This window comes from Lepisma saccharinum, chromosome 2 (genome assembly GCF_977018435.1).
Source record: "Lepisma saccharinum chromosome 2, izLepSacc3.1, whole genome shotgun sequence".
NCBI lineage: Eukaryota > Metazoa > Arthropoda > Insecta > Zygentoma > Lepismatidae > Lepisma > Lepisma saccharinum.
Window position 1 is genome coordinate 139,678,362 of NC_139230.1, and position 22,942 is coordinate 139,701,303.

Sequence of the window (22,942 nt, forward strand, 5' to 3'; positions counted from 1 at the left end):
TGGACCGACTTCAACATTCAGACTCGAGATCAATTCACAGTCAACGGAGACAATGTAGGCTACCTGCCAACAATCAATGCTCCAACAACTCAAATGTCTACTGTTAATGAGGTTCTAAATCAGTCACTGAGAATTATGAAGTCCTTGCACCTGACAAAGATTGTTTGCGTCTTCGACCAAGCACTGTATGCAAAAGTTGTCGAGATCATAAGGAAACAACGAGACAAATTGTAGAATACCATCATCGTTAGGCTTGGAGTATTCCATATCATCTGCACACTGTTGGCAATAATAGGGAAGCGATTTAGAAATGCTGGACTTCAAGATCTCTGCATTGAGTCTGGAGTGATAGCCGAAGGCTCTATTACTGGCTGTAGGGAAAGTGGAACGTACAACAGAGCGGTTCGGCTACATAAGTTGGTGTATAAGGCTTCCAAGGCTTCCATGCGATTGACATGGAAAGGTTTTCTGTCATGGTTGGAAGCTACTCGTTCAATAGATGTGATTCACTAGTATAAGACACTGCAGACCATTGAAGATCTTGGACTGGATATGTCACAAGCCTCCCTGATGGAAGTTCTCCAAAAACTCTCATGTGCAATTATCATTGATCTGTTTGGAGTCTATCGTGAATTTCTCGTAAGTGAGAATGGGAACCTATTACGCTCCTGGATGTGTTATTTAGATATGGTGGAGATCTTGCTACGCCTGACCCGAGCATCTACAGAGGGAGACTGGATGCTACATTTATCATGCATTCGAGGAATGATACCATGGTGCTTTGCATATGACAGACTAAATTATACACGCTACCTTCCGTACTACTATGTACAGATGTGTCAACTGGCAAGTACACACACAGATGTATACTCTGAATTCATGCAAGGAGGATTTTCAGTTCAACTCAGCTCCACCAACACTTTTGGTCGAATCCCTGTTGACCAAACAATTGAAGAATCTGTGAACAATGGTACCCAGGCACCAGGAGAGACAAGGAGGTACAGTTTGAAGGAAGGTGCTTTGGCCGGTATTACCTTACAGCTGAGTACAAATACATGTATCTGAAGCAACTGAGATACATGATAGGTCAAAGCAAGTCTAAATTATCCCATCCAGATCTACGAAGACCAAGGATCAGGAAAGACGAAGCAGATGTGAAGTCTCTCGTTGATCACATGAAGAACAGATGGCTGAATCCTATATCTCCTGATGAAGCTGACGTGATTAGTCTGTCCACTGGCAGCATGGCCCCACCAGATGTAGCCAAGGATCTTCTGAGAGCTCTTGAAGTCGGAGAGGAAGCCTACCAGTCATTGAAGCGAACGAGGTTAGATGAAGATCCACGTTTGGTGAAATTTCATGATAAGATGTCGAGGCAAAACCTGAAGACATTCTCCAATGTCTGCACAAAGACAGTCCATAGATCAAAATCAGAAGAAGTGGTTCTTTAGTAACATGATTCTGGTAGCAGAAAGTAGGAACCTGAACATGAAAGAGGTTCTGGCCCATCCACTGGGCCCATTACTATGGGCTCTGGCAAATGTTGATGGTTCCCTTCGAAAGTCAAACAAGGCCGCATTTGCCATAGAGCTCGAAAAGAGTGTTGCCTTTGCAGAAGATATTCCAGCTTCATCAAGCACCATCGTTGATGGGATGAACCTTGTGCAAAAAATATGGGAAACAACAACAAGACCTACGCACAGGTGGCAGTGTTGGCTTTGACCAGGGCCCTCCATGAGGGAGCACAGAATGAAAGAGTAGATCTTGTCTTTGATATCTACCGCTAGCGTTCAATCAAAGGTGCTGAAATGATCAACGGTGGTTCATCCACAACGCTCCAATATATTAGCATTGCAGGAGGACATCACATCCAGCAGTGGAGAAAATTATCGTGTAGTTCTCTCAATAAGACCAGGCTTATTAAGTTCCTGGTAGAAGACTGGAAATCCCAGAGGTTACAAAATAAGATCTCATGTCCCATTTACCAGAAGCGCGGGACTCAGAATAGGACATACTTTGTTAACATCAGAAAGCTAGCAAGTTCAATCGGACAAACCATGTGCGACACTCTGTTTGTCTTACATGCCTTCACAGGTTGTGACACTGTCATTGCCTTTACTGGTCGTTGGAATCTCATAGCTCTGAAGCTGGTAAAGAAGACCGTTCATATCAGGAAATGCTTATTCAGCTTAACCAGTCATGGGACGTCAGTGATGAAGTCCTCCATAAAATCGAGAAGTTTACCTGCTGCATGTATGTTTCCATTGCCAACACGGACAAGGTAAATGAACTTCGCTATCAACTATTCTGTGCCAAGAGGGGAGAGGTTGGATCCGGCCACCTACAACCATGCAGGGACCCTCTCTTTATGCATGTTCTACGAGCCAAATACCAGGCAGCAATATGAAAGTGTTGCTTGCAGGAAAACCCTACGGTGTCAAGCCCTACTGAATATGAATGGACCAATGGTGAAGATGGCAACCTTGTCATTCAGTGGATGCGTTCTCCATCTGCAGCTGGTTTTGGAAATGTTAGCACGTAATTGTGTGCGTTGCTGCAAACTGCCAAACTGCACTTGCCTGTCCAATGGACTCAAGTGCACATACATGTGCAAGTTACAAACCTGTAGTAACCAGAAACAGTAGGAAGATGAAAAATCTGATTTCCAACTTGAGGACTCAGCCGATGATATATGTGAGCAATATGATGATTCATTGTTGTAACGTTTTACCGTTGTATTGATCCTAAGTTTATTTGTAATAATAAGTAAAAATACTATCAAGGTTAAACATTAACAATAAAATAATTTGTACCTTTCATGTTAGTCATTATACTTACCGAACCCCAAACTGTTTAAAGCAGTCTACTAGGCCTAAAACTAATAACTACAGGAGTTTGATTGCTATTATTGCATTCCATATTACCATGTGCTATCAACTTTTGCTAAAAGAAAGTAATGTAAAATAATTTTGTAGCTTATGTTGCTTTTAATTAAGTTCTTCTGAAAATTGTCATTTTTATCATTCCGAAAAGCCTTTCACGGATATAGAGACAAAAGTGGTTATAACTCCCTTTAAGCTACCACTCTGCTGAGGTTATCACTTCAGAAAATTTCCCTCACACATGGAGCATTACAAAAATAATTACTAGAACTTGCCACTCCAGGTGGTACCAATAAGTGAAATTTTGAGCCTTAGCTCATGGACTAATTGTGAAAAAGTACAAAAAGACAACGAACTGTTCATCAAAGAAAGTGATAGATGTTTTTCTTTAAATATTGGACTAAAATATGAACTTGTCAACAATACCAAGGTATTTTGAATTCAATTACAATTTTATGATTTGTAAAATAATAATACTTATTATTATAGCTAAAATATTTGTTCCTAATGACTGAAGGTCATTAGACACCCTTGGACGTTAGAGGAATGAGAGGAATTAACTTTATTCCCTTACATGTGTAAATTAATCAAATAATAATGTAATTACGGTTTAAGCTATCTTGCAAACACGATAGCCTACATTAAGTTTATCGAAGTCTACAGCGGGAGGACATTCTCGAACAGTAAGTCTCTGTCTCGTTTCGATTTTGCAAAGTTTGTCTTGTTCTCGGCTCTGTCTCTATTTTCAAGAGTTTTATCGTTATAATTTTGAGTTTTGAGATGTAACAAACTTGTACCAATCCCATCGAGTTCTCAGGTCTCGTGTGATTTTGTTTTGGGCAAATTCTTCAAAAGCCACACATTCCTATTGACCAACTATCCAACGAGACTAGCGTGTCGAACAGTAAGTCTAGGTGTTTTCTGTCTTTAGAGAAGCATGTCTCTCTTCCTTGGTCTCGTCTTGAAAGTCAACGAAAAGGTAAAGTTCCCCGTGCATATAGCACCGTGCATTGAGGGCACATTTAGGGTATGTGAGGGTAGGGGCCCGCATATTCTCGGTCTCGCCCACTTTGGAGGCAATGTTATCGCTTCCACAGTTTCCCCCACGTAACCACGAGGATGGATGAAACCCAGAGCCGGATAAGGGCCGAAAAATTTCGACATTAGATCACCCGCCACGAGAATCGAACCCGGGGATCTCGCGTGGCAGTCAGATGCCATACCGAGTTAACCACCGCAGCTTATGTCTTGAAAATCTGGTATCGATTTTCAAACTACCATCTCAGTCAAGAAAATATTCACAATTTTGTTATTGCAGAATCTTTCAAACTATCTGACGGTGTTTTCCTTGGAAGAAACAAATAAAGTAGTTCATATTTTTTTCGATTTCTTTGGCATTTTTGTGAGGACCGAGTGCCAATCCCACTTCTGGCATATTATAATTATAAATGCACTCAGTGGCGTCTGCCTTCTAACAGCAAGTAAAATATAGGGTATATTTTAGTGTGTGTGTCTATATATATATATATGAGGCGTTGCGGAATGCGTTTTAAGTTGTCAGGCACAGTGCGAACTCCACAAAAACTTGGTAACAGTAGATCGGAAAGTTTCATGCGTAATTTCCAAAGTTTTTGTGAAGTTCGCACTATGCCTGACATCTTTTAACGGATTTCCCGCACAATGCACGTTTCTTGAGTTAGCCCTTCGTATCCGCAACGCCCCATAATACTATAAATTAACGGATTTCCAGCACAATGTACGTTTGTTGAGTTCGCCCTTCCTATCCGCAACGCCCCATAATACTATAACTTATACACCACTTATGACGCTAGCCCTCCCCTCAAGAGTTGTACAAGATATTAACTTTGACCGCAAATACTCTACCCCAAGAACGTATTTAGGGGAGAAGGTCCAAAGGGACCGGACCCCCAGAAAGACTTACTAACAAGGGAGGCTATCTAAGTGTCCCCCTCCGATTTCCATGAAACTTGGAAGGTGTATAGAGGAGCCCAAGGGAAGAAATACGTGTTTTTTTTTTTTGTTTCGGCAAAAAACGGTTTTAGGGGGGAAAAACCTCCCCTCTAATGTCAAGATGAGGACAAATTGAAGTTGGGATCCGATTTCCATGAAACTTGGCAGGTGTATAGAGGGGCCCAAAGGAAGAAACACGTATTTTTTGTTTCGGCTAAAAAACGGTTTTAGGGGGCAAAACCCTCCCTCAAATGTCAAAATGAAGTGGGGATCTGACCCCTGTGTCCAACTCCAATTTCCATGAAACTTGGGAGGTGTGTAGAATAGCCCAGAGGAAGAAATACGTGTTTTCTTGTTTCGGCTAAAAAACTATTTTATGGGGCAAAACCTTCCTAAAATGTCAAGATGAGGACAAATTGAAGTGGGGATGTGACCCCTGTGTCCCCCTCCGATTTTAATGAAACGTGGCAGGTGTATAGAGGGGGCCAAAGCAAAAAATACTTGGTTTTTTGTTTCTGTTAAAAAATTGTTTAGGGGTTAAAAACCGCCCTCAAATGTCAAGATGAGGACAGATTGAAGTGGGGATCTGACTCCGAAACCACGTAAATCTGACATAGGAACAACACGCTCATATAATTATAATCGGAACACGCACAGCACAGAACTGTATGATTGTCGGTACCACACGCAGTGCAATTGTAGAGAGATGCCGAATTCATAGACACCGTTGTTCCCTTATAGCCATGGACATAACAATAGACGGATTAAAAACAGGGTAAAGGAGCATCAAAATAGCCGCACACGGGAACCATAATCCTATCAAGCATCACTTAGATATCATATAGGTGATATCCATAGCCAAGGATACAAGAGAGGGACACAGGGGTCAGATCCCCACTTCAATCTGTCCTCATCTTGACATTAGAGGGGAGGTTTTGCCCCCTGAAACCGTTTTGTAGCCGAAACAAAAAAAAAAAAAAAAAAGCACGTATTTCTTCCTTTGGGCCTCTCTATACACCTGCCAAGTTTCATGGAAATCGGAGGGGGACACTTAGATAACCTCCATTTTAAGTACTAAATTGAAATAATGAAATAATAATATAATTCAAATAAAATAATGAAAATATACTTGTTTAATCGAGGGTTATTTATTTCCGCAGAACTAATTGAAAAGCAAGGATTATATTAGAATCATACTACTTTGGATGACAGCACCAAGGAAGAATTACGCAAGATCTATTACTACTTATAATAATATGCATAACATATTCCTTTTCGTCAACTCGGTCTAACATCCTTTTTTTTATATTCAATAAATATTCAAATCTTTATTTATTTGACATTTGTTTCCTTGTCAGAGCATTTTTTTACAAATTTTGCCGACCTTAGTTATACATAAGCTTGATAACGAATGCGTGCTGTTATATTACTGTTCTTATACCGTATATAATATTAATTGATTTAAATATTTTAATTAATGCTATTATTATGATTATTTTAATTAATATAATTTAGTTAAATAACCCGTGGCTCGACAGCCCTTGAAGGGCCTAGGCTGATCTCCCGACTACCAGTCTTCCTCCCACAATCCTACCTAGAGGTGTGGAGAATGGACATATTCAACCAGCAATGGGGTGACGTGTGGTCATCACGTCGAACCCTCAGCCGTTGTAGGAGATTTCATTTAATACAGTTATACTTATAAAAATGTAAACCTTATTTGATTTTCTTTGATTTGTTGTCTAATGTCCCCTTTATTCAAAGTAAGTCTAATCGGGACTTGACCTATAGTCTAAACTGGGATACGACCATTGTTCCATGTGTCTCCACCGGTTAGCTAACTCAGGACTTTTTGATTACAAGGCGACGACGTTACCACTACACCATCGGGGAGGCCTTTTAAACCTAATTATTAAACAGTATTATTATTATTATTATTATTATTATTATTATTATTATTATTAGACACTTGGTTCTAACCCACCCGAAATATACGTGCCTTCCTGAACCTCCCTTATTTGTGTTACAGGAGTGTGCATCAGCTTAGTAGTTCCTTAGTAGTTTCTGTATACTAAATCAGTTATGGTCTCAATCTATGAGAAACTGTAAATATTTTCTATTACCTCAACGCAGTGGCGCAAGCAGGCTCCTTTCTTGGAAGAGTGGGAACTTATTAGGTTACATAGTCAATGCATAATCATATATTGAAAAAAATACGGTTGTGTGGAATTGTTTACTTTGCACCGGGTGCGGCTTCAGCCCCAAAAACCATTCTCTTGGCAGCTCTACCTCAAGATTCAAGGGATAAGTCGCTGACATTCGCCTGCTAATAATGTATTAATTGTGACTATAAGAAAATATCTATATTTTATATTTTTATAATATATTCAAGCAATATTAATGTATCAGTTGTGGTGGTTTAACTGGATCTCTAGATTGTCTGTGTTATTGCAAGAACACAAGGTCAATTGAAGTCTACAACAAAATAGACGCGGACTAGTCTTGAGAGATAGGCAATATAGTGGTGATTGCGATGAGGTTCTATTCACTGAAAATCTGTCACTCACTGAAAGGCCGATCGCAAGGACTGGAACCCCCAAAAGGTTGTTAGCATCGCATAAGCACCCCCTAAGCAAGTGCCTTTATCCCATGGTGCTATATGCACGGAAAATTTTACCTCTAATTCCCCCACCTTCTGAATTGTCTCCATGTTGATCCATTCAAGAATCATCTCTTCTATCTTGAAACTCAAAAATTCAAACACGCAGCTAGGAATTTCCACATCGAGCACAAAATAATAATACACTAGGAAGGAAGAACTGGTTACACAAAAATGTCTACAAATGTCAATAGGTAAGAAAAAAGTGGACTTCACAAAATTCCCTCAAATAATGGTGGAATTTAACTCACACCGCAAACCCCGCGCGATAAAAGAGGCGGGTACTTAGGACAAATGCGGAAAAGTTATATTAGCTCTTACTTGAACATGAAAATATTTATGGGAAGTTACATTTTAAATACCAAGCGTAAATCTGATACTAGTGGTAAAAGTTCTTGCATTACCAAGATTGGTTGTGTATTGTGAAGCTATGAAGGATTGATTTCTCCGGATGGACAATCGAATCCCCCTGTAGATTCATCGCAATGTAGGTTTACAATAAACGGTGTAGCTATAAAAGTATGAAATGATGAGTTTTTTTCCTATTATTTGTGAGCAAATAAGTTAATGCCGCTTTCGGAAGGGAGCCACCTGTCAAGTTGCCCTGGTCCCTATGTCAGGAATTGTATTTTAGATTATATTAGTTCAGTCTTCACAGAGTTTAATCATAATAATAATAATAATAAATAAAGATTGTTATTATTAGTTAATCACACCTGTCGTGCACCAAATCTTATTGCTATGGATAAATTCCTAAATATTAATAAACATGAATGAATCTCTTTTCTGCTACTTTTTTTTTTCAAAATCGAGAAACAATCACCAACACTAGAAAACCAGACAGACACAGATCTTCTGGATTTTCCTTGCCAAACTCTCAATTATCTTCATCTGACCAAATGCTCGCTCTGATTGGTTGTTACTGTAGCATCGAACAGAGAGGCAAGTTTCAATTAGAACACGGTCGCCTATAGTGGCCAAAGCCTGTCCTTCAGTCAACCTGGAAACTACCAAATTATAGGTTTTCTGATCATCTCAAACCGTTGTGACTTCAGAATCGTAATCTAAAACTGTGACCTATCAATAGCGTCCTACAAGTAAAACACAGCTAAGTGCGGAGATTACACAGAGAGAGAAAGAGAGAAAGAGAGAGAGAGAGAGAGAGAGAGAGAGAGAGAGAGGAGGGGGAGTTGTGTGTGTATGTGTGTGTATAGACTAGAATAGAATGTATTTTCAAGTATGAGCCTTTACAGCTGTGCACACCATACAAGGATGAAACATTTTTATTTTTATATAAAGAACTGTATGTTTATACTAGAATATATACCAGTGGCGACTATTCCCCCCACTATGGCCTCTTATCTACCAAGAAAAAGTAAACTGTCCTTCCCCCTCCTAGTATTGGCACCCAATCGCCTCTTCATAACCATATACGCAGGACATTTTGAACGGCACATAAATTCTTGTTCTAGATTTGTGTATATTGCATGATCATGGGCTCACGTATATGAAACCATGAATGTCTGCACAATAATATTTCCTTCGAAAAAAAGATGAAAATGTTGTAATAATTATATAATTTTGTTTATTATTATTATTATAACTACTAATTGTCACAACATACTTTACCGCAGACTTAAACCAAATAAAAAAATAAATATATAAGTTTAATTTCACTTATAATCACGCACACACATATCAAAAACATTCATATATATTTTGTTTATGTGACGTATTCTACATGTAATTACTAGAGAGTATAATAATATCATAGCTAATGTTGAATATTAGGAAAATTTTAAAAAATAAAAACAACTCTCTTATACAAGTGATGCTATATAGAAATGTATTGCAATGGGCAGATATACGTACAATACGCCGTTCTTATGAAAAAATTACAATAACTTTGAAACTGAGTTAGTATGTTCTTCCGATGCAGGAAAAACATGTTTCTTACTAATATTAACATGTACAACTGTTTTATGTGGCAGAAACAAATGCAGATATTTTATTTCTCCTTCGAACATTTAAACTTTTGGGGGAGTCTGCCAGGATAGCTGTAGGAGCTAGGAAAATTTAGCACTACACTTGTGGGAATTTTAAAAACAGAACATGTGGAAGATTTGATCTGTCATCCTAAAAGTCGAAAACTCCCATTTGATTAGCCGTAACTCGAAGTTCGTGTGTCCCCCCCCCCCCCAATAAGGAATACACGGGATTCTAAAAATACTTATTCATTGTAGGTATTATCCGAATAATTTATTCAATCAACATAGTGTCCAAGATAATAGTAATCTCAATTCTTTACATTCAGATTTGGTAAAACCGGAAGTTCCTTTTCCACCTTCGAAAGGACTGATAGATTTTCTTTTTCTTTACCCAGGAACATCCCCATATATAGGTGATGCTGTCTAGAAATGTAGTGCAATGATCAGATGTAGAATGCAAGATTCTAATGAACAACAACAAAAAAAATAACTTCGAAATTAGTTATAATTTTCTAAATTACTAATATCACAAATAAAACTGTTTTTGTGACATATACAAATAAAGACACTTTTTTTTCTGTCACGAAGATATGAACTTTCTCGCAACACAATAGGGTAGTTTTGCACAGGAAACATCAAATAGCAGCATAGTACCGTGCCATGAAGACATTTAGTGGCAGTAGGGCCCCACACATTCTCGATCTCGGCTATTTGCTATGATCATCATCACGCTCCGGCCGCCTTTGACCCCAGGTACCCATTGATTTTAGGCTCGATGAGCCCCAGAGCTTCTTTATGCGGGACAAGAACGGAAAAATTACGACCTTTGATCACCCACCCTGCGAATCGAACTCGGGTCTCCCGCGTGGCAGTCAGACGCTCTACCGCGACTTTTACTCATAAATGTTTATATAATATGTGTCAAAGACCATCATTGACAATTTCAATAAAAATTGAAATATGCACATCTTCTACATAAGATGAAGCGATTACAATAGCGACTGCTAAACGTTATCCGCCTGTTTTTTTGTGACATTTTGTAACAAGATTTGCTTAGTATATTTAGAACTAACCATTAGATTTGTGATTTCCATACCCCAAGATATATGACAGAAATAAATTGATAAAAGAAAATAAATACTCTGTTTATGAGTAGCGTGTACGAGTAAAACGTCACGTGCAGTGAGGATACAAACGTAAATATTGTGAAAATGTTTTACTTTAAATGAATCAAACAGGCTAAAGGCCACCTATCCTGTTTGCATTGAAGGCTATTGTGCAACCAGCGGAAAATGTAAGAGTAGGCCAAATAACTCCTATCGTGATCAATCTGCTTGTTTTACACCAAATTGTAAAAGATCGCCAAGAAAGCAAAGGACGCTGTTTGCTTCAATATCCGAACAATTCCTTCCCTTGAAGACAGGGCTAGCGACAGTCACGAAAACAGCAGTTAACAATTAGCCTACTATTACATTTGCCGCCGGCTACTAGTTGTCTATTACAAAATAAGCTAATTAATGTTGGTAGACACTGAAATTCTGATTTGAATGTACCAGGTAGGCAAATCGGGATTGGACCTACAGAATGAAATAGGATCAGAACCACCGTGTCACGTTGTTTCCAGTAGGCATAGAACCTGGAGCCGGGTCACTGTCACTGTCACTGTCACTGTCACGCTTATTTAGATTCCTGAAGGAATCTTCTGTTATGATGTACAAGCGGCTACAATCAGTGTATTTTATTTATTTAAAAGCACAACGTAAATAAAACATTAAAATGCTGACCAGGGCAAACTTTTATAGTATAAAAATATACATAAAAACGTAACGTGTCCACCCTCTGACAGGGTCTTCTTCAGACGAAACTTCACAACAAATAAATGAAAGTTACAAAACATGATCTTATATATACACTCTCAGACAGGATACATACACAAAACAACAGGAAGGCAGGCACCAGTCCTTATCTTAGAAAATTCCATTTCAGGAATTCCTGAGTGTGGTATCTCCTGACAGGTAATTGACACTAACTTACAGGTGATTGACAGGTACCTGGTAAATGTCTGGCCTTATCAATACCTCCCCTAATGGACCTAGACAGATTCCTTATCTCCTGGACTCCTTCCTTCCTCTTTGTTTCTTCATTTTTCTTCATTCTTCCTTTCTCCTTCCTTTTTCTCATACTTTCCACTCTTTCTAGCACTCCTTTCCATTCTTTGTTAATTTTCAGCCCCCCCATCCAGTTCATTATTTTTACTCCTTTTTCTCTCTATTTCATTCGCTTCTTTCCACTTCCTCATTATTCTTTCTTCTCGCTCCCTATCCTCCCAGCCTTCTCACATTCTATGTCGTGTCCCGTTTCTCTTGTGTGCTTGAATATAGAATTTTTCTCCCTCTGTAATCTTACGTCATCCTTATGTTGCTTCAACCTTGCCTTCACTCCATTTTTGTTTCTCCTATGTACACACTCTTACATTCCTTGTACTGAACCTCATATATTATCCCTTCCTATTTCTCGTCTATGCATTCTTCCTTCCTCTTGTTAGCTATCCTTAAAATACTGCGGCCTCCCTTTCTGTATGTTTTTATGTACTTTACTTATCGTCTCTGTGGCTTTCCACATACTCCTTATACCAAACCACCTCTCTTTTTCTTTCTCTTCCCCCTTTCCTGTTTCTTTATCTTCTTTCATCCTCCTTCTTCTGTTTACTTCAAGTCTGTCTTCCTTTTTGTACCCATTCTTTTCTAGTTGCTGCCATACGCTATATATTTTGCTCTCCTTTTCTTCTTCTTTGGTGCACATTTTCTGTCTTCCATATTCCTTATAAAATTTATTTTTGTCCCCTCGCTCACATCACTTCCTTTGTGACAGAAGACTCCAGCTGCACACTTTTTCTGATGCCAAGTGGTCTCAATCTCATTTCCTCTCTCTCTTTTCATCACCATATCTAGGAAACCTATTGTCTCTTCCTCTTCTGTTTCAAGTTCCAGTAATATCCCTTGTGCTTCATCTTCAATTTATTTGACAAAAATGTCCAGCTGCCTTCTTGTTCCCCTCCATATGCCGAAGCAATCGTCTACATATCTGCAGAACAGAATTATCTTTCCCCCTTCTTTTTCCATCACTTCCATCTCCCAGTCGTTCATCACCAATTCTGCTAACACTGGGCTTAAGCTAGAGCCTATATTTAAGCCTTCACTCATTTTCATTATCTTATCCCCCACTCTGCAGTAACCATTATCCCAAACAATTTGCAGTGCTTTCACTGCGCGTTCACCATCCCATTCTCCTATTATTTCTTGTCCCATCTTCTTCCTAACAGTTTCCACTATATGTCCCCTCTTGATGCTCCGGAACATGCTTTTTACATCTAGGATAAACATTGTCGTCTTGTCCCCACTCAGTCATCGATGTCTTCAGCTGTGGACCCGAACTGGAACTAGAAGTAGACTTCGGTACTTTACGGATAATTGTGTCACAAGCATTCTTCATTTTCGAATCAGTAGATCTTATAAAACTACCAATGGGCATCACTAACCGACTGTAGAACTGTCACACCCCTGAAGTCTCATTAACCGATTCTCTTGTACAGATCAACCGGAAAATTTAATCCGCATATTTACATCTTCATCATATTCTAGAATGTTTCGCAAGTAAAACGTTTCGTTAATATTGCCAGAAGATCGACTCCACTTCCTATTCAAGAATGTTCCTTCTCTCGCTTCCCAGAGAATAAATGCAACGAATCTTCCTACTCGTGGCGACAGTGCCTTGTTTTGCCGCTGACAAGTCTTTAAACAATGCTCGGTGCGACGACTACAGCGAAAGCGCAATTGAAGATTACGTGCAATCTTATCAATAACAGGGTTATAGGATATTCTCAGTTTTGCCTCGATAATTATTTATCTTCTTAAATTATGATCGCATTAACGTATTTCACACACACAAGCACCCAAAAACCTAATTTTATCTAGTGTAGACCGAAACATTTCGGGGGGTCGAGCCCCGTGACCCTGAGATACGTGCCTGTTGAACAGACAGGAAGAACAACGGTCGACTACACTCTCTACGTAGTATCCACTAACACTAATACGTAACAGGTGACCTACACTCCAAGCGCCTCCAGTGGGGCTTTCTGTATCAATTAGATGAAATCAATCTCAGCGTAATCTGACGGCATAGCGTCATTTTCGAGTGAATTTCCTATTTCCCGAGTGTGGGACGGTGTCCCAGCAGTAGTGGGACATGTGGACATACGTCGTCATTTTTAACTGCCTACATTCCGATCTCAACATTATGTAGAAGATAGTAGTAAATTTCTTGTATTTTCCATCAGGGGATTCCCTACTTTCTTTCTTGCGCAATTTACACTGGGCCTCAATTGCTGCACCATTGTATTCGTCAGGTACGATTTTGTTTGTATTATTTTATTCCGACATTGATATCTTTCTTCCTTCTTGAGTTATTGTGCTTTACACATGGTGTGAGACGATTCTCGCACCCCTGTCACTCGAAAACGTTGCCGATTTCGACATTTTTTCACATGGCATTTTTTCCTTGTTTTTACTTGTCGAATCACCTCCCAAGCGTTGTAAACGGAATTTTGCACCACCCTGTATAATCTTGATGGATACCGAATATAAAAATATAGATGGTGATGGTATAAGATTTTTTTTAAAAAAAATTGAAAACATTTTTAATTTTCTTTTTAGCATTGAATGTAAACAATTAGCACCAAGCTGTACGCCATGTGAAAACCTTTGTCTGTAGGCGACTGTGTTGATGATTGTCTGGTCGGGGGGATCTATCGGTGAGTTGAATTTCTTCCTTTAATTTGGACCATAACATTGCAACTCTAGAATTCCAGCCACGGTAAAGATAATAGTAGACAAATTGTAAATCACTACGTTATCTTTTTACTATACATCTTGGTTATCTTTAAGGGATGGAAATCTGTTGATGCAAAACAGGTGTTGACTTCTGCTTAGTGGCGTTTTTCTTTCAATTAATGATGGCCTGGGCATGGACATTCTTTGTGAGTGTTCCTACATCAATTCATTAATTTTATCACATCATCACTCATCCCCATGTTCGCGATTATCCAATACAGTCACAAAAGCGATGTAAAATATCCTAACTCAATCAATCCAAGCCAGCCCCCGTGGCGGTGTGGTTGGCACATCGCACTACGACGCCAGGGGTCCCGGGTTCGAATCCCGCCTGGGCATGGGTGTTTGTGAGTGTCCACTCATCAATTTCATCATATCGTCACTCATTTTTATTTTAGCAAATTAGCTTAAAGTGGCACAAAAAAGCGAAGTAAAATAAATAAATTCAATCAATCAATCAATCAATCCAACAGCATTTCGGATATTCTCTTTGTTCTACATTTTTGGATTTGCTACGCTAACCTCTCAAAAAAATCTTGGGTACGGGCCGGATACGAGGTAACCCCTAACTGGCAGAAAAGCCCTGGGATATCATGACAGTAAACAAGTGTTTGTCTTCTGAAAAGAAGTCCACAAAAATCTTTCGCAAATTGGATACTTTTGCTGAGCAGTGCAGTATATATTTTTCTTGCAGCCTAGAGGCTAATTACTCAGTCCAGATGTCTACTTGCAGAAGTCATGATCCGATATGAAAAAAACATAAAAAAAGTGTTTTAGTGCATGGTTAGAGTGGATCTAAGCGTCGTTGTCCACCTATCTCCACTACCAATGAGTGTTCTTTTCTGCTAAAGCAGGACCTTCCCGATGGCGCAGTGGTATTGCAGTCGCCCTGTAATCAAGGGGTCCCGGGTTCGATACCCAGTGGAGGCACATAACGGTTCGGTCCAGTCCCGATTAGCCTTACTGTGCATAAAGTTGACTTAAAACACCATCTCAATCAATCACTCAATCAAATCTGAAATAGTGAAGGTTTAAAATTGCATTATAACTACAGCATATACAGGAAACACGGTTTCAGATTTGATATAGTTGAAAAAATTCATAGAAATACTTGAAAAATCTCATGCAACAGAAAATGAGAAAAAAATGTTAACCCAATGTAATCAGATGTCATGCACGACTGTAGCCTACATATATAAGAAAAGGAGGAACCTCCTACCACTTACATAACTTACTTCTGCCTTCTTCTCACCATTTGCACGCTGAGGGAATGCATGGTATTAAATAGTATAATGGATATTGGATGTCTTCTCATGACAGCACGCATAATAGGTAAGGACCAGTGAAGCGAATGAATTATTGGAAAGAAGAATGATCCACCAACCTCTGTTCTGTCGATCCATACATGAGAATACCTCCAATAGAAGCATCTTTATAAATGGAAAGAAATTGATTGCATATTACTCAAACAAATCTGACATGGAAGCATCAATTTTCTTCTTCTTCTTTTGTTGGTTTGATGTATAATTTGTGGAAAGGAACGAGCATTGTTGGATGATCTTTTGAGGGAGAACAAGTAGGCAGTTCAATGATGGTGTACTTTTGAAGAAGTTTCCATCGTTATTTCATGGAGATTATGGTAAATATACACAGTTTGTAAATATTGACTGTAATTTTTTGTGTCGATCACAACATATTTATTCATATCTTATGGTATCGCATTGCACTGGACTGGTGGTTTGAAATTTCATTTTTCTTTCCAATTAGGCTATTTTACGCCGTATTTCTACCATTTGTGTTGATCGTGACGATAAAGGACGGACGGATAAATGGATAACGTCTTTACACAAAGATCGAACCTGAAGCCTCTATACTCTGTCCCGGTTGTCTCTGGAGCAAACGAACGAAAACAGTTTCTGCGCAAGCAATGACGCGAGACGGCTCCACCAGTGAACACGTGGGAGAGAATGGGATTGCGTGGATGAGAAAAGCAAGTGCAGTTAGCAGTCCTCACAACAGCGTGTATTGCTTCGCTCTGCCACTCGATTTCCCTCCCTTCTGTGCCGTCATGACCGGTCTTGCTCCAGAGATAATCGGGACAGAGTAGAGTTTCGTAGCACGTTACGCTGACCACGGAGTTCAGTGTGCAGAGGCGCCAACTTCACATACATATTGGGTAGGGAGTCAAGATTGTCAATATTAATATTTTATGTATAATGTGCATACTTGTTGAGGAATTTTGGGGTGGGGGGGCAGAAAGTGCCCTGCCCCCCATAAAGTTGGCGCATATATCACTGTGAATTTCTCGGAAAGTTAAATACTCCCTAGGACAGTGTTTCTCAACCACCTGGTCCTTGCTCTGTGCTGGGCCAAGCCATCGATTATTCCCCTGAAATAGTTTTCCTCCACCCAACATCATTAAAATCAAATTAAAATAAAGTTAACAGTCCTCCAAGTTTAATAATATAGTTATCGGTTTACCAATTACTTATCATTGGATTTTGTAGGTGTTCAATATAAAATATGCCAAAGTATATAAGAACTTACCAAACATATTTAATGATGTTGGCCTGAAGAATGTACGGGAGTGCCTCTCATAACAAACTCTTCGCACAACGAACGTCCCCATAACGAACCTGGTCTAGAATTACAAAAAGTATGCAAATATCGTCACACATGACTAACCCTTCAGCAGGAGGGCTTCATTATTTTACAAGAGTTCAATTCATGTAAAATGATATTGTTATAAATGCATTGAAAGATAAACCGATCACAGCTTCGCAAGTCGAAATTATAATGAATGAGATACTCTGTTACTGTAGTATACGTAGATTTTTATAACTGAATTGTACGTACAGTATTTTCTATAACTCAAAAAATAACAAATTCTTATCATTTCCAAGATTGGTGGTGTTTCTTACATTCCCTGCAATTTTTTTACGATGTCTCGCAATTTTGAACCAGGCTTTGGAACAAATTATTTTTTTCCTATCTTAGCATAATGATCGACTCGCATAACAAAAGTTGAGGGATTGTTGGTTATGCGAGGCACCACTGAACACGATTTTATTAGATCCAGTGATTGATAACTAATTTTAAGCTATTTTTATATTTGTCATCAAGCCTAGATATAATCAACCGATTACTCTATACTAGTGTTGCCCACGGGACGAGACGGGACAGACTTTTAAAAATTCGAGACGAGACGAGATTGACCATGTGCCCTGAGACAATATAATATTTTCGAGACGAGACAGCATTTCCACGAGACTTCCACGAGACGAGACAGGCCAAAGTCTCGTCTCGTGGGCAACACTACTCTATACTAGTCTGCCATATTTTATATATTAATATTTAATTTCAGGGTACATATTGATTTATGTATAAAGATTAAAAAATAGGTATTTACGAGTACAGTTATTGGAATCGTAACAACTTGTAAAAAGAAGAAAGGGGAAAAAATCTAGTGAAAATCCCAGACCGTAGGGCTGGCCCAGCGCATGAATACGGCATCGCAGTGTGTTCGAGTCTCTTCTCAGAGTCAAATATCTGAGAAAATACCAGGCTTCGAGAGTTGATCTACAGTAGAAGCTTCTTTGGATTTAACCGGGGGGGGGGGGGAGGCGCAAAAGGATAAGTACCTTTCCTAAGAGAGATGACTAACTACGTATTACAAAAAATATTGATAGCATTATATTACAACGAACAAAAAATGTGCGAACAATCCTGAAAAAACAAAACAAAGTTTAGCATAACTATATTAACCGGGATTAGATTTGCTAGACACTTTATTAAGCTGACACCGGGAATCGAATCCGATGCTTTTTAGTTACAAGGCAATAATGTTAACTGATGAACACAAAGAGAGAGAATTGTAAGGATAATATTCCCTGCGTTTGTAACAGTTGCACCTGAGGGAAGCTTATTCCTTTATGTAATCATTGTTAATATAAACTTGTATTTCACAACAATTTGCTAATGCTATCAACTTATAATCAAAGGATCTTGGGTTCGTTTTCTGGTGGAATTCTGATCCCATTTTGAAGGCCCGATCCCAATTAGTTTATCTAGCCACAAATTGGACCTAAAACAAACCCTTATGATTGATTGGCTTGATGTGAATATTATATTTAGCTATGTAGACACACGCTGTTGTTTTCAACTTGCGTTACGCCTCCATCAGTCGCGGGTGAGGCCGCATCTCAAACTAGCTTTCCCGGCATATTTTACCGCATTTTATTTTTTAATTATTTATTTTTATACTTTAAATGATATTTTTATTATTTTCCTTCTTCTCCATTACATTTTGTTTCAAAATGTTTATCATAAATTTAACAAAACGCGCATGTTCCTCAAAGCTGCCATGAAGTACTCTAGGGCAGTTCCATCTGTGCTCCACAAAACTGATATAATTGAAAATCACTTAGACGCTTTTATTACATTCTATTAATAAGACAAAAACATATAGGTACGAAAATTCAATAAAATCAGCGAAGACTTATTCACTAAACAATGCACACATTTAAATATAAAAATGTAACTTAATCGGTCGCGGGTGAGCTTTACACTCACTCTGACAATATACCTTCCACAACAATGGTCTATCTTATTTCATCTCATTAGAATGTGATCAGGTTACTCGTGACACTCTAAAAGTCAGCTAGATAGACCGCAGGCCAATATTTTAAAACTGTTAAAATGGCACTTCATTAAAATTGAAAGTGAGCGCGGCCCTCACCCGCGACCGATCGCGGGTTAATATAGCGAAATGTCTGCAGTGTTATATCTTATCATGTGTACAGAATATTTTGTGCCCCTCTCAGAAAGAAAAATTAGATCCGCCTATGTGAAGAAGGACAGTTTCATCGTAGGGTGCACTGAGCATGATGGGTTAGTCGATTACGAAAACCATCCACTATCCTGGAGCGCGTCATGTATCTGAGCGCTCAGCCTGCAACATGATCGCTCAGCTACTTGACGGCCAAATAAGCCTTGCTTGGCGAGCGGTGTTCACTTCCTAGCTGAGCGAACTTGAACCTTGTTCGTCACAAAATTAAGCCAGAGAATATATCTATTTTGTGTTTCCAGTGTTTGTTGTTGATTTGCTTTATTTTACTTCTCTCTTTCTGCCAGTTTTGGCTAATTTGCGAAGATTGGTTGGTTGGTTGATTTGGTGCTTTAAGTCCACTTTATGCACAGTAAGGCTAATCGAAACTGGACCTAAAGTTTAAAGGGGGATCCGAACCACTATGTGCCTCCACCGGGTATCGAACGTGGGACCCCTTGATTACAAGGCGATGACGCTACCACTGCGCCATAGCGGAGGCCCTGTGCTAATTTGCGAAGAGGGGGATGAGTGATGATATGATGAAATTTATGAATGTACACTCACTAACCACTCCTCCACGGGGGCCGGCTCCAGTGTTTATGATTGACAGTGTGATGTAGTGTAATTACAGAGGAAGCACAAGTAACGGAAGGTAATAAATTTTTCCGCTGCTTGTGATTGTTTTATAATGAAAGTGTTGTTTATTCCATGTATACACCGCAGTTTCCGAAAGTTCTGCAAGTGTGTGAAAACGATAATTTCGAAGAACATTTTGTGATTTTTTTTCTCATTCATCAGCACCCGGTTATTGTTTTGAGAAGCAACAATTCTGATATTAGTTTTCAGGGGCGTAGCGAGACTCATAGAAGGCCCGGGACAGACTACTTAAGTGGGAGCCCCAATTGCTGCTATTATAGTAGCTGGAGCTACGAACACAAAACAAATACGTAATTTTATGAGATGTAAGCAAATATATTTATCTTTGATTGACTGTTTTAAATTTCTTGGGTGCGTCGGCACGTGTGGCCATTGTTCACCCTTCAGTATTTACGGGGAAATAGACTCTATCTAAAATTCTTACCTAAGAGTTAAAAAAAGGAGTGTAAAAAGCTCTTGGGTGAATTAAAAGTTTAAGGTTGTAAAAGAGACCTGCACAGAACAAACGCATTAAAAAGGTAAGAACACACTAAAAATGTCCTCACAGACATTGGAAGAGAGAGAGCATTTCTCAAGATGTTAAAGCGTTTATTAAAACTTCGTTGTCTTCTCCCAAAAACTAAGTATCTTTATTATGATTAAAGATGTGTTTGTTTTTGATAAATGCTTCATACGAATAGTTCAAAATAACTAATAAAATACTGTGAAACACATTCTTTACTTATTAACAACTTAATATTAATTAAAATACTTACATTATAGATTAATTTCTTATCATTTACGCGAAAGCATCGATTACTCTGTTGAACATTATTTTTTTGGTCCTGTCATTTTGAGTTGAAAGTAAAGCCAGACCACTTAGACGTTCCTACAGTACTGCGCAAATAGGTTTTTATAATTTCAAATTTAGAAAACGATCTATGTGTCCTTGCTACGGCGAGGGGAACGGTAAGATACAGTAACCGGCAATGTAAATGGGATACCTACATTCTGTGTTTTGTACGTTGCCGAACTCTACAGCAAGGGAGGAGAAGTTAAAGTTTTCGCTTACTATTTGGTATAGAAGAATCTTATTGTCGTTATTAAACAATAATATATTCTTTAAAAGAAATAAGGTATTTTTAAGGAATTGAAAATTCAAAAAGACTGTACGGGGTGAGGGAAGGTGTTATATTTCCCATGTAATTGGATAACCCCCCTTCGTTCTCTAGCAAATGTATTGTGATTGAGAGCCATTATTTTGAAATTCGAACAAAGTGAGATAGTTGTATTTTTTTATTGACCTCATTTCTTTATATGTTGAAGTAGGTCATGAGAAATGAATATTAATTTTGAGACCTTGAAAAAGTTTTTCCTCCCCTGTTCTCAAGGTCAGACCGCCCATTTTTCATGAAAAGTGAAACATGGGTACGTTCGGAGTGCTGTATCTTTGGAAATCAACAACATCCAAAATTTCTGTTTATATACTGTTAATACAAGACTGGTTGCTTATAAACATTCAATTGTTTCGATGGGACATTGTTGCATTCCATTGTTATGCTCCAACAAAGATGGTCCAAAATGCAGTTTTTTCCTGTTTTTGCCCTTATTATCTTGGTTAAGCAACACTACCCCAAAGATTTGTTTACTGGGCATTGAAGCTCACTATTAGGACAAGATACCTGATGTAGCACATTAGTGGGATATTGATGCTGTTAGCAGATATACCCCTTTGAATACTCAACATTTGCGAAATCCAAATTTTTAGAATTAGGACTATCTCAAAACAGAATCAAGGTAAAATACACTAAGTATGCCAACTTGTAGGTGAATATATGTACTAACATCAGGAAATGAAAAACTTTGGACCTTGTCCCATTTTCAAGAAATTAATTTTTAAAATACTAGGAAATATCAATGTAAATTATCACACTTCCTCTCCTATCAGAAAGTGGAACAGACCTTTCTCCTACTTTTCATTGTTCCAAATGGAATAGCCTATGTCTTGACAACTTTCGTTTTTCTTTCTTTGATGGATAGCATAGTGGTAACGTCGCATCCGTGTAATCAAGGGGTCCCGGGTTTGATGCAAGGTTGAGGTTCAAGTTGTTCTGATCCCACTTTAAACTGCAAGTCCCCAGTCCCGATTAGCATTCCTGTGAAAAAAGTGGGCTTAAAAACAAAGCTCTATATATAGTGTCGTACCAAGGACTTTCGAAAGGGGGGAGGAGCTATACATTTTTTTAGTAGACAGCCATCTATTTGCCATCTTTTCCTGACTTTGACTTCTTTTTACTGGGCCAAAGGGGATGTTATTATCCGCACCACCCTCTCCTTTATGCACGCCACTGTCTATAAGGGTATGTTTGCAAACGATTCTGTATTATTGTACCAAATATAACATAACTTTCTTGTTATACATTACTTGAGATTCTCAAAATAAACCAATTTCAATTCAGGTAGGCCTAAGAGCGGACTTTCGTGATGGAGTTGTTACCACAGCAATCCACGAAGCCAAGGGGTCTCGGGTACGAATCCCGGTCTGGAGATGATTGATTGTTCTTTGTGAGTGTCACTCCATCGATTTCATAATATCATCACTCACATTCTTTGCCATGATTAGTAAAAAGTGACAGAAAGGTGACGTAAAATAACTCAATATCAGGCAATCAATCTCAAATAGGCTTTGGAAAAGTAGGCTTAGGATATTTCCATCATCTTTAATATTGTTACTGCAAATAACCAACGTGCATTTTTTATCATCATGGCAATTCTTTTAAAGAAATTTTAAAACATCAGACACAGATTTATATTTTCGGGTGCTTCACCTTTCAAGCATAATGGGGTTTTCCAGATTTGCTTGGTTTTCTTTGAATTATGGTGCGGACAATCCTTCAAAAAGAGATCAGTTCTCCCGTCTGATAGAACTAGATGATGAGACTTACAACAAGCACTCCAGAAAAGCATGCAACCATCTTGATGTGAACACTCAAGCAGTGCTATAAGTTAAGGAGGATGCAGGGGATGGTATTCCCCAGTTTGTAAAAGTTTTGCTGCTTATCAACGTGTTAAATCAAAGAAGTGCACTC